At 36.7% G+C, this 15,506-nt stretch overlaps 1 protein-coding gene and 1 non-coding gene across 34 annotated transcripts in view; both read right to left on the bottom strand.

The window, feature by feature from the left end:
* The window catches only part of SOX6 (SRY-box transcription factor 6), a 715,111-nt gene that overhangs the window by 588,731 nt on the left and 110,874 nt on the right, over positions 1-15,506 (bottom strand). The window lies entirely within an intron of this gene.
* Positions 10,659-10,765, bottom strand: LOC138421415 (U6 spliceosomal RNA). Its single transcript, XR_011249496.1, has one exon. It is a non-coding gene; the product is annotated as a U6 spliceosomal RNA (small nuclear RNA).

Genomic DNA, 15,506 nt, shown 5'->3' with positions numbered 1-15,506 from the left:
ACATAAATAAATATACTATCCTTATTTTAAAAAGAAAAAAACTGAAACTTAAAGGGATTAAATATTTAAGAAGGTGGTAAGTGGCAAAGTTGGCACTCAAATTCACACTCTCTGGTTCCAAAGCTAGTATACCTTCCATGTTTCATGTAAGTAGCATTTGTTAATATTTCAGATCCTAGCCCTTTCAAAATCTATTGGTTCTGATGCTAAAAGAGCTTCTTTTTATAAGATTCTAAATCCCATCATTTCTTTTTTTTTTTTCATCCCACCCTCTCCGTCTCCCTCTGAGTCCAAAAGTCCGCTATACACATCTGTGTCTTTTTTGCTGTCTTGCATACAGGGTCTATACATTGATCCTACCGCTGTCCTTCAGCCACCATATTTCTCTGGGACAGGCACTATGCCAAGTCCACACATAAGCCTATATTCAGAGCCTCTTTCTTGCATTTTCTACCCCAGAGTAGCTTCCCAGAATAATTTTATCAGACAGAGGAGCCATTCACCTAAAAAGGTGAAAATATTTAGCATATATATCACACACAATTAGGAAGCTTCTAAAACTTAAAAGAGAAATATTCTAAGGACAATGATATTATATTTATATTAAATAATTAAATTTAAGATGGTTTCAAAAATTAAATATACAAGTTTAACTCCTTTCCAATAATAAAATAATTCAAATAAATTTCAGATTTAAATGTGCAATGTAAAGTACAAAAGTTCAGGCAGTTTATTATTGGCACAGGAATAACAGGCAGATCAATAAACAATAGAAAATCTAGAGATAAATGACAACTTATAGAAAAATTCAGTCTTTTATCTAAGTGACACTTCAAATCAGTGGAGAAAGGATAAACTATTCAACAAATGATGCTGTGAATGAGTAGACACTTAGAAAAAATAATATTGAATCTCCGCCCCCACTTTACACTAAAATAAATTCCAGATGGATTTTTTTAATGTAAAAATTAAAAACACAATTAATCTTCAAGAAAATTTAAGTGACTATTTGTATAATCTTAAAATAAGAAAGATCATTGTGAGCATGACATTAAAATGAGGAAAAGATTAGTAAAATGGACTACATTGAAAATTTGAAACTTTTGTATCAAAAAAAAGACCAATTACAAATCAAAAATCAGGAAAAAGAAAAGCATATTTTGGTATAGTATTACAAAACAGAACATCAAATCAATAAGGAAAAATTAGAAAAAGAGCCCACAAAGATAAATGAAATATTTACAAAAGAGAAAACTAAAAAATAAAATAAGCTAAAATATTATTCAATATCACAGTTTTTAAAATGCTAAGTAGTACAGTGATGTATATCTCAAAATAAGATAAATCTTTAAAATATTGCTCATATGTAATATATTCATGAGCATGAGGAACTGGGGCACTCTCCTTCACTAGTGAATAGCACAACCTTTCTGAGGGCAGGTTGACAATGATGCAATTCCTATACCACTTGCAGAAGAAATTTAAACAATATGGAAAAGTATATTAAAAAAGTAAAAAATATTCTTTCTAAAATATCCAAAATTTAAATGTACATTATCATTTGATACAAAAATTGTACTCCTATTTTATCTTAAAGAAATTATTGGAAAAGTGGGTAAAGAGCATATATGCAAAAATGCTCATGAAGGGGTGTTTATAATAGGAAGTAGCTGGAGACAACCAATGATTAATCAATATTCAAATAAGTGGAGTACAACCACAAAATCAAGTACAATGTATTCATTATAGAAATCCATATTTATCAAGAAGAAAGATACTCACCACATATTGTTATTGTGGGGAAAAAAGGTGGATGAAGCATCTGTATTTTTTTTTAATTGTTTTACAAAGACACATAAACTACTATATGGATACGCATGTAAATGAGCACAAAAAATCATATATAGAAAAATGTTAATTATGAATGTTCACATCTATATCTATACTTATATATATATGCATAAATAGAAAAAGAAAGAGTATGAAGCAAAAGATTATTAATAAGTGCTGAGATTATCACTGAAATTTTCTTTTCTCTATTTCCCTATTATCTGAATTTTTTACATGCATTAAGATCTTTTTTTGCATAATCAGAAAAAAAGGATTTTTATTTTTAAATAAATTAAAAATTAGATAATGACTTAATTAAGATACAAATACAACTTTTAAATACTAAACTATAATCCTAAAAATGATGCTAAAATTATAATCTTAAATAATAACAGTAGGAATAACAATAATGCAAATCTAAAATGGTAGGTTTAAATCTACTTTAGAGGGAAAATGACTAGATATACCCCGATTTTAAAAAATTCAGTGTATGTGGTGGGAGGAGTCAAGATGGCAGAATAAGAAGATGCAAATTCATTTATCCTCACAAGTACATGAAGAATATATCTATAAGTGGAACAGTTTCACAGAACACCTGCTGAGGATTCGGAGGAGGCAATGGCAACCCACTCCAGTACTCTTGCCTCGAGAATCCCATGGACGGAGTGCCTGGTAGGCTATAGTCCATGGGGTCGCTAAGAGTCAGACAGGACTCAGCGACTTCACTTTCACTTTCACTTTCAGATACCTAAAAGGACAAGAAAAACCGCCTCACATTTGGGTTGGAAAAAAGAAAGAAAAAAATGAAAAGAGAAATCAAAAAAGGAACCAGCAATTCTGGCAGGAAGATAAAAGTGAGGAGAAGTTCCCACATTCAGAAAAACCACTCCCCTCACAGTGGGGAAATCAGCTGGGACAGAAAGGGACCTTCAAGGGATTGAAGGAGAATGCAGCAGTCTGTGGAAAACAGGGCAAAGTAAGTAAATTGTACAAACTAAACAGGACAAAGTAAACTGAAAGCATGGTCTGTGCCACAGCCCTGCACACCCCAGCCTCAGTTGTGTGTCTCCTGTTGTGGAGGAGGGCTGGGTGCTGGAAAGTGTGGTCTGCAGCACAGACCCAAGGAAAGGACAGCTGTTGGCTGTGAAAAGACAACCTGAAGTAACAAGAGTAAGTCCACAACCAGCAAAGTTTCTGAAAAAAGCCTGGGACACCATAGAAGCAAGGCATCATTGTTGAGTGCTGCACAAGGGATGAGGCCACCGCTAGGAGGCACCCATCTGAGAAGGTTCACCCACTCCTCAAGCCAAGATATCCTTCTCCTGCATAGCCTCCAGGGTTCTGAGAGCCACCCACCTCAAAGCCTCCTCAGGAATCAGCCCTGCCTGCGATGGGACCACACCAATGCTGGTGGGGCTGGGGTGCTTCAGCATGGGGTTAAGAGTGGATCCAGGGAGAGAACCACTATTAGCCACATGGATACAACTGAGGGGATGGGAGTGAAGAGTTCTGTGGCCTAGAATGCCCCTCGAGGAAGCAAGGTCTGCCTAGGAAACAAGGAGCCATTGTTAAGTGGCAAGCAGTGGGTGGGGCCGTCCCATTCCCTGCCTCTGCAGGCAGGTGGAAGGACTCCCACCGGAGACAGCATGCCCCAGTCTACTGCAACTGCCTGCCAGGCTCTGCCGCAGGGGTGGGGCCAAAACCAAAGCTGAGCCCCAAGGATGGTGAGACTGAGGAAGAGAACAGAAATCTCTCCAGGGATCTACACATGCAGTGGATTAAGTCCCCATGATCATCTTGGTAAATCCTGTGTCTGTGGAATATCTGAATAGACAACAAAAGAAAGTGAAAGTGAAAGTGAAGTCGCTCAGTCATGTCTGACTCTTTGTGACCCCATGGACTATAGCCCACCAGGCTTCTCCGGCCATGGGATTCTCCAGGCAAGAATACTTGAGTGGGTTACCATTTCCTTCTCCAAGGGATCTTCCTGACCCAGGGATCGAACCTGGGTCTCCCGCATTGGAGGCAGACACTTCAACCTCTGAGCCACCAGGGAAGCCAACAAGTATTCCCACAAATGAAACAGGGCAAACTTTAGCAGCTGTGGACTTTGAGGGGAACTACATGTGGGAGCTTGGAGAGGTCAGAGTCTGAGTTGGTCTGCCAGTACCTACAGAAGGTCCAGAGACCTAGACCTAGAAGTGCCTCCAGAAGTACCTTCTAGAACTACCCCCAGAGGGCATCCTGGGGAGGTGGGGGTTGGCTGTAGCTCACTGTGCAAGCAATGACACTAACAGAGGAGGCCCTGAGAAAATATTCTTACAAACACTATGTGGATCACAGTAAACTGTGGAAAATTCTGAGACAGATGGGAATACCAGACCACCTGACCTGCCTCTTGAGAAACCTATATGCAGGTCAGGAAGCAACAGTTAGAACTGGACATGGAACAACAGAAATGGTTCCAAATAGGAAAAGGAGTACATCAAGGCTGCATATTGTCACCCTGCTTATTTAACTTATATGCAGAGTACATCATGAGAAACGCTGGGCTGGAAAAAGCACAAGCTGGAATGCAAGATTGCTGGGAGAAATATCAATAACCTCAGATATGCAGATGACACCACCCTTATGGCAGAAAGTGAAGAGGAACTCAAAAGCCTCTTGATGAAAGTGAAAGAGGAGATTGAAAAAGTTGGCTTAAAGCTCAACATTCAGAAAACGAAGATCATGGCATCTGGTCCCATCACTTCAGAAATAGATGGGAAAAGAGTGGAAACAGTGTCAGATTTTATTTTGGGGGGCTCCAAAATCACTGCAGATGGTGACTGCAGCCATGAAATTAAAAGATGCTTACTCCTTGGAAGGAAAGTTATGACCAACCTAGATAGCATATTGAAAAGCAGAGACATTACTTTGCCAACAAAGGTCTGTCTAGTCAAGGCTATGGTTTTTCCAGTGGTCATGTATAGATGTGAGAGTTGGACTGTAAAGAAGGCTGAGCACCAAAGAATTGATGCTTTTGAACTGTGGTGTTGGAGAAGACTCTTGAGAGTCCCTTGAACTGCAAGGGGATCCAACCAGTCCATTCAAAAGGTCAGTCCTGGGATTTCTTTGGAAGGAATGATGCTAAAGCTGAAACTCCAGTACTTTGGCCACCTCATGCAAAGAGTTGACTCATTAGAAAAGACTCTGATGCTGGATGGGATTGGGGGCAGGAGGAGAAGGGGACGACAGAGGATGAGATGGCTGGATGGTATCACTGACTTGATGGACGTGAGTCTGAGTGAACTCCGGGAGTTGGTGATGGACAGGGAGGCCTGGCATGCTGCAATTCATGGGGTCACAAAGAGTCGGACACAACTGAGTGATTGAACTGAACTGAACTGAACACAATATTATTCCTAAATGAATGATGCAAAGAAGTAAAAGAAAGCAATAGAATGGGAAAGATTAGAGATATCTTCAAGAAAATTAGATACCAAGGGAACATTTCATGCAAAGATGGGCACAATGAAGGACAGAAACAGCAAGAACCTAACAGATGCCCAAGAGACTAAGAAGAGGTGTCAAGAATACACAGAAAAAAATGGTACAGAAAAGGTCCTGTTGACCCAGATAAAAATGATGGTATTGTCACTCATCTAGAGCCAGGCATCCTGAAGTGTGATTGTCAAGTGGGCCTTAGGAAGCATTAATACAAACAAAGCTAGTTGAGGTGATGGAATTCCAGCTGAGCTATTTCAACTCCTAAAAGATGATGCTGCGAAGGTGCTATACTCAATATGCCAGCAAATTTTGAAAACTCAGCAGTGGCCACAGGACTGGAAAAGCTCAGTTTTTATTCCAATCCCAAAGAAAGGCAATGCCAAAGAATGCTCAAACTACCACACAGTTGTGCTCATTTCACACACTAGCAAAACAATGCTCAAAATCCTTCAAGCTAAACTTCAACAGAATGTGAACCAAAAACTTCCAGATGTAGAAGCTGGATTTAGAAAAGTCAAGGGAACAAGAGATCAAATTGCCAACATCTGCTGGATCATAGAAAAAGTAAAGGAATCCTCCCAGAAAATCTGCTTCATTGACTACGCAAAAGTCTTTGACTCTGTGGATAACAACAAACTCTGGAAAATTTTGAAAGAGATGGGAATACCAGACCACTTTATCTGCCTCCTGAAAAACCTGTATGCAGGTCAAGAATCAACAGGGAGAACTAGACATGGAACAACAGACTGGTTTAAAATTGGCAAAGGAGTATGTCAAGGCTGTATATTGTCACCCTACTTATTTAACTTATACGCAGAGCACATCATGCGAAATCCTGGGCTGGATGAAAAACAAGCTGGTATCAGGATTGCTGGGAGAAGTATCAACAACCTCAGATATGCAGATGATATCACTCTACACACAGAAAGTGAAGAGGAAATAAAGTCTCTTGATGAAGGTGAAAGAGGAGAGTGAAAAAAGCTGGCTTAAAACTCAACATTCAAAAAACTAAGATCATGGCATCTGGTCCCATCACTTCATAGCAAATAAATAGGAAAAAGTGAAAACAGTGGCAAATTTCATTTTCTTGGGCTCCAAAATCACTGTGGATGGTGACTACAGCCACAAAATTAGGATGCTTGCTCCATGGAGGGAAAGCTATGAAAAAACTAGACAGAGTATTAAAAAGCAGAGACATCACTTTGCCAAAAAAGTTCTTTATAGTCAAAGTTATGTTTTTTCCAGTAGTCATGTATGGATGTGAGAGTTGGACCATATAGAAGGCTAAGCTCTGAAGAATTGATGTTTTGAATTGTGGTGCTGGGGAAGACCGGAGAGTCCATTGGGCAGCAAGGCGATCAAACCAGTCAATCCTAAAGGAAACCCTGAATATTCATTGGACAGACTGATGCTGAAGCTGAAGCTCCAATGCTTTGGCTACCTGATGTGAAGAGCTGACTCACTGGAAAAGACCCTGATGCTGAGAAAGACTGAGGGCAAGAGGAGAGGAAGGTGACAGAGGATGAGATGGTTGGACGGCATCACTGACTCAATGGACATGAGTTTGAGCAAACTCAGGGAGATGATGAAGGACAGGGAAGCCTGGCATGCTATAGTTCATGGGTTCACAAAGAGTTGGACACGACTTAGTAACCAAACAACAACAATAGCCATAAAAGGGGAAGTTGGCAGTAACACAATAACAGTGGAGGACTTTAATACTCCACTTATACAAATGGATAGATAAACCAGACAGAAAATTAATACGGAAACACAAGAAATCCCTTGCATTCCTATATACTAGCAACAAAAGATCAGAAAGAGAGACTAAGGAAATAATTCCTTTTACCATTGCAACAAAAAAGCCTAGTAATAAATCCATCCAAACAGGAATATACAATGGGGAAAATACAGTCTCTTCAATAAGTAGTGCTGGGAAAACTGAACAGCTGCATTTAAAAGGGTGAAATTAAAACATTTCCTACCATCATACACAAAAATAAACTCAAAATGGATTTAGACCTAAATGTAAGGCCAGACACTATAAAACTCTTAGAGGAAAACATAAGCAGAACACTGACATATATCTCAGCAAGATCTTTTTTGATCCACCTCCTAGAGTAATGAAAATAAAAACAAAAATAAACAAACAGGGCCTAATTAAACTTAAAAGCTTTTGCACAGCAAAGGAAATCATAAGCAAGATGAAAAGACAACACTCAGAATGGGAGAAAATATTTGCAAACAAAGCAACTGACAAAGGATTAATCTCAAAAATATACAAATAGCTCATGCAGCTCAATACAAAAAATTAAAAAATTGACAGAAGACCTAGAAATAGACATTTCTCCAAAGAAGACATACAGATGGCCAACAAACACATGAAAAGATGCTCAACACCACTAATTATAAGAGAAATGCAAGTCAAAACTACAATGAGGTATCACCTCACACCAGTCAGAATGGCCATCATCAACAAATCTACAAACAACAAATGCTGGAAAGGGTGTAGAGAAAAGGGAACCTTCTGACAGTGCTGGTGGGAATGTAAATTGATTAAACCACTACGGAGAACAGTATGTTCCTTAATAAACTAAAACTAGAACTACCATATGACCCAACAATCCCACTACTGGGTATTTGCCCAGAGTAAACCATAACTCAAAAAGATACATGCACTCCAATGTTCACTGCAGCACCATTTACAATAGCCAGGACATGGAAGCAACCTAAATGTCCATCAACAGAGGAATGGATAAAGATGATGTGGCCCTTATATACAATGGAATATTACTCAGTCACAAAAAAAGATGAAATGGGGTCATTTGTACAGATGTGGATGGACCTAGAGACTGTCATATAGAGTAAAGTAAGTTAGAAAGAGAAAAATACATATTGTATGTGAACACATGTATGTGGAATCTGGAAAAATGAAAAAGACTATCTTATTTTCAAAGAAGAAAGAGAGACAGACATAGAGAAAAATGTATGGATATCAAGGGGGAAGGGGGTGGGATGAATTGGGAGATTGAGATTGACATATATACACTGCTATGTATAAAACAGATAACTAAAGAGAACCTATGGAAAAGGCGATGGCACCCACTCCAGTACTCTTGCCTGGAAAATCCCATGGACAGAGGACCCTGGTAGGCTGTGGTCCATGGGGTCGCGAAGAGTTGGACACAACTGAGCGACTTCCCTTTCACTTTTCACTTTCATGCATTGGAGAAGGAAACGGCAACCCACTCCAGTGTTCTTGCCTGGAGAATCCCAGGGACGGGGGAGCCTGGTGGGCTGCCGTCTATGGGGTCACACAGAGTAGGACACGACTGAAGCGACTTAGCAGCAAAGAGAACCTACTGTGTAGCACAGGGAACTCTACTCGGTGCTTTGTGGTGACCTAAATGGAGGGAAGTCCAAAAAAAGCAGAGGATATACGTATATATATGGCTGATTCACTTTTCTGTACAGCAGAAACTGACACAGCAGCATAAAGCAACTATACTGCAATTAAAATTTTTTAATTATATTAAATTTTTTAAAAATTCAGAGTAGGTGAATATAAATATTTTACATTCACAAACAATGTAACTAAATATGTTATATCCATAACAATACCATGATCTATTATTTGGTGACATTAGCATACTCTTCCTAAAATAGCAGTGTTTTTTTTTAATTAAATTTTTATTTTTACTTTATTTTACTTTACAATACTGTATTGGTTTTGCCATACATTGACATGAATCCACCACGGGTGTACATGCGTTCCCAAATATGAACTCCCCCTCCCACCTCCCTCCCCATAACATCTCTCTGGGTCATCCCCGTGCACCAGCCCCAAGCATCCTGTATCCTGCATCAGACATAGACTGGTGATTCGTTTCTTATATGATAGTATACATGTTTCAATGCCATTCTCCCAAATCATCCCACCCTCTCCCTCTCCCTCTCCCTCTCCCTCTCCCTCAGAGTCCAAAAGTCTGCTCCACACATCTCTGTCTCTTTTGCTGTCTTGCAACAGGGTCATCATTACCATCTTTCTAAATTCCATATATATGTGTCAGTATACTGTATTGGTGTTTTTCTTTCTGGCTTACTTCACTCTGTATAATCGGCTCCAGTTTCATCCACCTCGTTAGAACTGATTCAAATGTATTCTTTTTAATGGCTGAGTAATACTCCATTGTGTATATGTACCACAGCTTTCTTATCCATTCATCTGCTGATGGACATCTAGGTTGCTTCCATGTCCTGGCTATTATAAACAGTGCTGCGATGAATATTGGGGTACATGTGTCTCTTTCAATTCTGTTTTCCTCGGTGTGTATGCCCAGCAGTGGGATTGCTGGGTCATAAGGCAGTTCTATTTGCAATTTTTTAAGGCATCTCCACACTGTTCTCCATAGTGGCTGTACTAGTTTGCATTCCCACCAACAGTGTAGGAGGGTTCCCTTTTCTCCACACCCTCTCCAGCATTTATTGCTTGGTGACTTTTGGATTGCAGACATTCTGACTGGTGTGAAGTGGTACCTCACTGTGGTTTTGATTTGCATTTCTCTAATAATCAGTGATGTTGAGCATCTTTTCATGTGTTTGTTAGCCATCCATATGTCTTCTTTGGAGAAATGTCTATTTAGTTCTTTGGCCCATCTTTTGATTGGGTCGTTTTTTTTCTGGAATTGAGCTGCATAAGTTGCTTGTATATTTTTGAGATTAGTTGTTTGGCAGTTGCTTCATTTGCTATTATTTTCTCCCATTCAGAAGGCTGTTTTTTCACCTTGCTTATATTTTCCTTTGTTGTGCAGAAGCTTTTAATTTTAATTAGATCCCATTTGTTTATGTTTGCTTTTATTTCCAGAATTCTGGGGGGTGGATCATAGAGGATCCTGCTGTGATTTATGTCTGAGAGTGTTTTGCCTATGTTCTCCTCTAGGAGTTTTATAGTTTCTGGTCTTACATGTAGATCTTTAATCCATTTTGAGTTTATTTTTATATGTGGTGTTAGAAAGTGATCTAGTTTCATTCTTTTACAAGTGGTTGACCAGTTTTCCCAGCACCATTTGTTAAAGAGATTGTCTTTACTCCATTGTATATTCTTGCCTCCTTTGTCAAAGATAAGGTGTCCATATGTGTGTGGATTTATCTCTGGGCTTTCTATTTTGTTCCATTGATCTATATTTCTGTCTTTGTGCCAGTACCATAGTGTCTTGATGACTGTGGCTTTGTAGTAGAGCCTGAAGTCAGGCAAGTTGATTCCTCCAGCTTCATTCTTCTTTCTCAAGATTGCTTTGGCTATTCAAGGTTTTTTGTATTTCCATACAAATCTTGAAATTAAAAAATATGGAACACTCGCGAATTTGTGTGTCATCCTTGCGCAGGGGCCATGCTAATCTTCTCTGTATCATTCCAATTTTAGTATATGTGCTGCCGAAGCGAGCACAATAGCAGTGTTTTAAACTGGCAGATTTAGTAAAAGCCTTCCTTCAAAATGTTCAGCACTTTGACCCAGCTCTACTTCTAAAAATTGATCTTAAGGAATCAGTCATAAACACAAAAATAATTTTTACACAAATATATTTATTCCAGCATTATTCAAAAAAGTAAAATCAAAGAGGTGAGTGATAGATCCTATTTATGTAAAATAAGGATAGATATAAATGTGCTTACATAGGCACAGAAAAATTCTAAAGGGATACCCAGAAAAGTCTTCATAGTGGAACAAAGATGTTGACTTTTCACTTTATATATTTCCATATTTGAGTTCTGGACATAAACATGAACACTTTTGTGATTTAAAATGCAAAAGAATAAAAGAGATGAAATGGTAATAATAATAATAATTTGAAGTAACCTGTATCTAAAAATAAGAGATAGTCTAAGTAAAATATCATCCACTCACTAGGCATAAGATTATGTGGTTATTAAAAATTTTATTTAGAACCCTGGATAATAGCACAGGAAAATGCTTATGTCATAATGTGAGGCCAAAAAAAAGGGATAAAAATTATATCTACCTACTTCAAAAAAAAAAAAAAAAGACGATGCTTAAGTTAAGGAAACAACTGTGAGGAACTACCAAGAGGTTAACAAAGGTTGCCAATCGAGTATGGGACTGAAAGTGAACGTGAAAGTCGCTCAGTCCTGTCTGACTCTTTGCGACCCCATGGACTATACAGTCCATGGAATTCTCTAGGCCAGAATACTGGAGTGGGTAACCTTTCTCTTCTCCAGGGGATCTTCCCAGCCCAGGGTTTGAACCCAGGTCTCCTGCATTGCAGGTGGATTCTTTACCAGCTGAGCCACAAGGGAACTAGGGGTAAATTATTTTCTTTCCACTTTTTGTATTTTTATAAAATTCCATAATGCTGAACATTTTTAAGTGGAAAAAATACTTAAGTGGGAAAAAAGTATACAATTTTATTTTATACAGAATTCACATTTGCAAATGTCACTATCTTGACCAACTCTCAAGAAGTTTTTTTCTGAACTGTGAATAGCATGCAAGAAAATCTCCTTAATTAGTAAATTAGTAATATGAATTCTATTAATATATATTACATCTAAAAATAGGGGAAAGTTTAATTAAAATATAGCCCAGTACAAGGTATAATATGAGTTAATTAAACCTTTCATTTAGAATCCTAGTTAATAGCATGGGAAAATACTCACATGGCACACATCCACTCTACTGTATAATGAAGTTTTAATTTAGCCAATAGGATTCCTTAACTTCCTTTGAATCAGCAATATTTCTGTGAAATATGCAATAAGAAAAACTACTTTTTTCTTGATAAGTAACTTCAGTTTCCTCATCTATAAAATGCACATAATAATATTATACTGTCTCACAGATTTATTACTAAGATTAAATAAGTACAAATCAATTAGTACAGTCTCCTGGCACTTATTGTACTCAATAAATGGCAGCAATTATTACTATTATGGTCATGGCTGCACTTAAAATATTCACTTATACTCTCCTTTCTATTAGGATAAGCTCTATGAAAGACTAATCAGAGTGAAAAAAAGGATGTTCTTTAAATTGAAAAATGAATAAGTATCAGAATCTACTTAAAATAGTAAAAGTGTATGAAAACACAAAATTTGTATCTGGGAAGTTACTTATTTAAACCTTATTCTGCAAATGTAAACTTTTAAAAGAATATAATATTTACCATCCCTAGGCTTAAGTAAATGTAAGCACACAGAACCTCAAAATAAAAGAAAATCAGCTGTTCTTACATAGCTAACCTTCCAGAGTCACAATTACATTGCACAGTATGAATTTTTTTCAAACTTGCTTTTTATTCCATTATTTCACACTCCACTAGAACAAGAGGAACCAGAAGCAGTCTACTATATTGAGAAGAATGAAAACTAAGCAGACTTCAATTCAAATCTCGGCACTGTAACTTAGATGTGTAACTACTGGCAATTGTTTAATTTCTCTATTTAATTTCCTCATCTTTAAAATAATAATAATCACATTGCCTACCTCAAAAGATTATTACAATAACTAAATGGATGATCTATATAAGATATGTAGCAAACATGTTGGGCTCACAAAGTAGTAAGTACTCAACAATTTCTTTGGCATTTATTAACCGGGGTCAGCAAGCCTTTTCTATAAAAGACCAGACAGTAAATAATTTAAGCTTTAAGGGCTATATGATCTCTCACATCCACTCAATTCTGCCATAATAAAGCAAAAGCAGCCATAGAAAATACATAAATAAGTGGGCATAAATATGTTCTTATAAAATTTTATTATAAAAATAGGTAGTGAGTCAAATTTGGCCACCTGGACATAATCTGTTGAACATTAATTTAGTGGACTTCCCAAGTAGATATTTTTTAAATGGCTCTCTAAACTTCAACTTCCTAGGAAAACTCCTTCTAATATAAAAATCTTCTAAATCAGTGGCTTCATAGTGTGCTCTATAAAACACTCATTTCCTGAAATATTAGTAGAAGTTACACCTCAATAAAGTTCTAGGATCATAAAAGTTTAGGTAAAAAATTATTAATTAATCATAAATTAACACACTGTAAATCAAACATTGTTATTATTTTGTTGCCAGGTCATGTCTGATTCTTCTGTGACCCCATGGACTGTAGCCTGCCAGGATCCTCTATCCCTGGGATTTCCCAGGCAAGAATACTGGAGTGGATGGGTTGCCATTTCCTTCTCCAGGGGATCTTCCCAACCCAGGGATCAAAACTACATCTCCTGCTTGGCAAAAAGATTCTTTACCAATGAGCCACCAGGAAAGTTCAAAATCAACTATATTTCAATTAAAACTAAACAAAAGGCTTAGAAAATTCTTGGTTAAACAAACGTTGTGTCTGTAGAACTTCTTTATACATTAGTGTTTTTGGAAATCTCGAAAAAGAGCACACAGAGTTCAACTCATTGAGAGTCATTATTTTGTAAAAATTTTTGAATGTCTATTCACCTAGTGATATGGATATATAAATAAATAAAATGGATAAAAGTCCCTGCTTCACTCAGCTTACATTTAAATAAAGAGGCAATAATTAAAAAATAAGTAGTATAAGCAGTATTTTAAATGGTGGTAAATGATACAGAGAAAACTAAAGCAGTTGGAGGATAGGGCATGCTAGAATTATGATGCACAGGATATTTGGAGATTAAATTTTTAAAATCTCATTATATGCAGCTTATCAGAGATACTTCCAAATCACAAAAAAAAGAATAAAACATATAAACACTAACCCAAAGAAAATTTTAAAAAATAATAATAATAAATAAATAATTTTTAAAGAAAGAAAATTTTAATAATATAAACAAGAATGACTTATAGGCAAAGTGCATTACTAGAGATAAAGAACATAGTTAACAATAAAAAAGTCAATTCATTAATTTAGCATATCAAGCATATTTTGTTAAGACATAGTGATTCTAAATTTGTATGAACTTAATGGTATAGTTGAGCTTCCCAGGTGGCACTAGTGGTAAAAAACCCACCTGCCAATGCAGGAGACATAAGAGATGCAAGTTTGATCCCTAGGTCAGGAAGATCCCCTGGAAGGGGCATGGCAACCCACTCTAGTATTCTTGTCACGAGAATCTCATGGACGGAGGAGCCCAGTGGGCTATAGTCCAGGGTGTCTAATGAGTCAAACACAACTGAAGCAACTTAGCATGCACAATGGTATACTCTTACAATATTTAGCTAAATTTGGCATAAATATAAAACAAAATAGACAAATTCATAATCAGAGTGAAGACTTAAAGACCTCTCTTGACATACATGAACTTTAAAAACAGGAAAAATAAAAAAGTGTTTAACACAATCAGTAAATTTGACAAAATCGACATATTTAGAAGGGTGAACCAAATGATTACAATAACTGTACTATAAACATTATTTTAAAGCAAATATCATTCTATCATAATTAATGGTAAAATGTTGAAAGTTTTCTCTTTCAGATAGAGAATACAATAAGAGCACTCACCATCACAACAGTACAAAAAGGCAAGAAAAGGAAATACACAAGACATAAGAATTGAAAAAGAAGAAATAAAATTGTCCTTAAATGCAGGTGATATGATTATATAGATAGAAAATTCAAAAGAACTTACAGAAAAATAATAATAATTAATAAGTGAGTTTGTCAAGTTTGTAATCTGTGTTCATGGATTGGAAGATTCAAAATTTTAATGAAGTCTATCTCCACCAATTAATCTATAAATTCAATGAAAATGAATTGAAATTTCATGAAATCCAAGAAAAGCTAAGAAAATCTTGAAGAACACAAAGGATAGATTTGGTCTACCAGATACCAAAACCTATTATATAAAATACTAGTAATAGGACAGAAAATAATTGGCCCTGGTTGGGAGAAAAACACCACAAAGTAACAGATTCAAGAGCTCTGAAGAAGAAAATGAAGAAATTAAGCAGGTTTAGGTTCTTGATTTACAACAAATTTATAAGTTGGCACTACTGAGCAGTGGAGAAAGGATGGGGTTGATATTGTTTGTTTATTTGTTTTGATAAATAATCCTGGGTCAATTAAATATCCATGTGGAAAAATAAAATAAAACTTGACTCCCTCCCTCACATCATTCTATAATATTAGTTCCTGATGGTCTACAGATCCAAATTTAAAAAGTAAAGCAATAACCAGAAATTTTTAACCTGAGATCAACAAAC

Source organism: Ovis canadensis, chromosome 15, assembly GCF_042477335.2.
Source record: "Ovis canadensis isolate MfBH-ARS-UI-01 breed Bighorn chromosome 15, ARS-UI_OviCan_v2, whole genome shotgun sequence".
NCBI lineage: Eukaryota > Metazoa > Chordata > Mammalia > Artiodactyla > Bovidae > Ovis > Ovis canadensis.
This window is presented reverse-complemented; position numbering and strand designations above follow the sequence as displayed.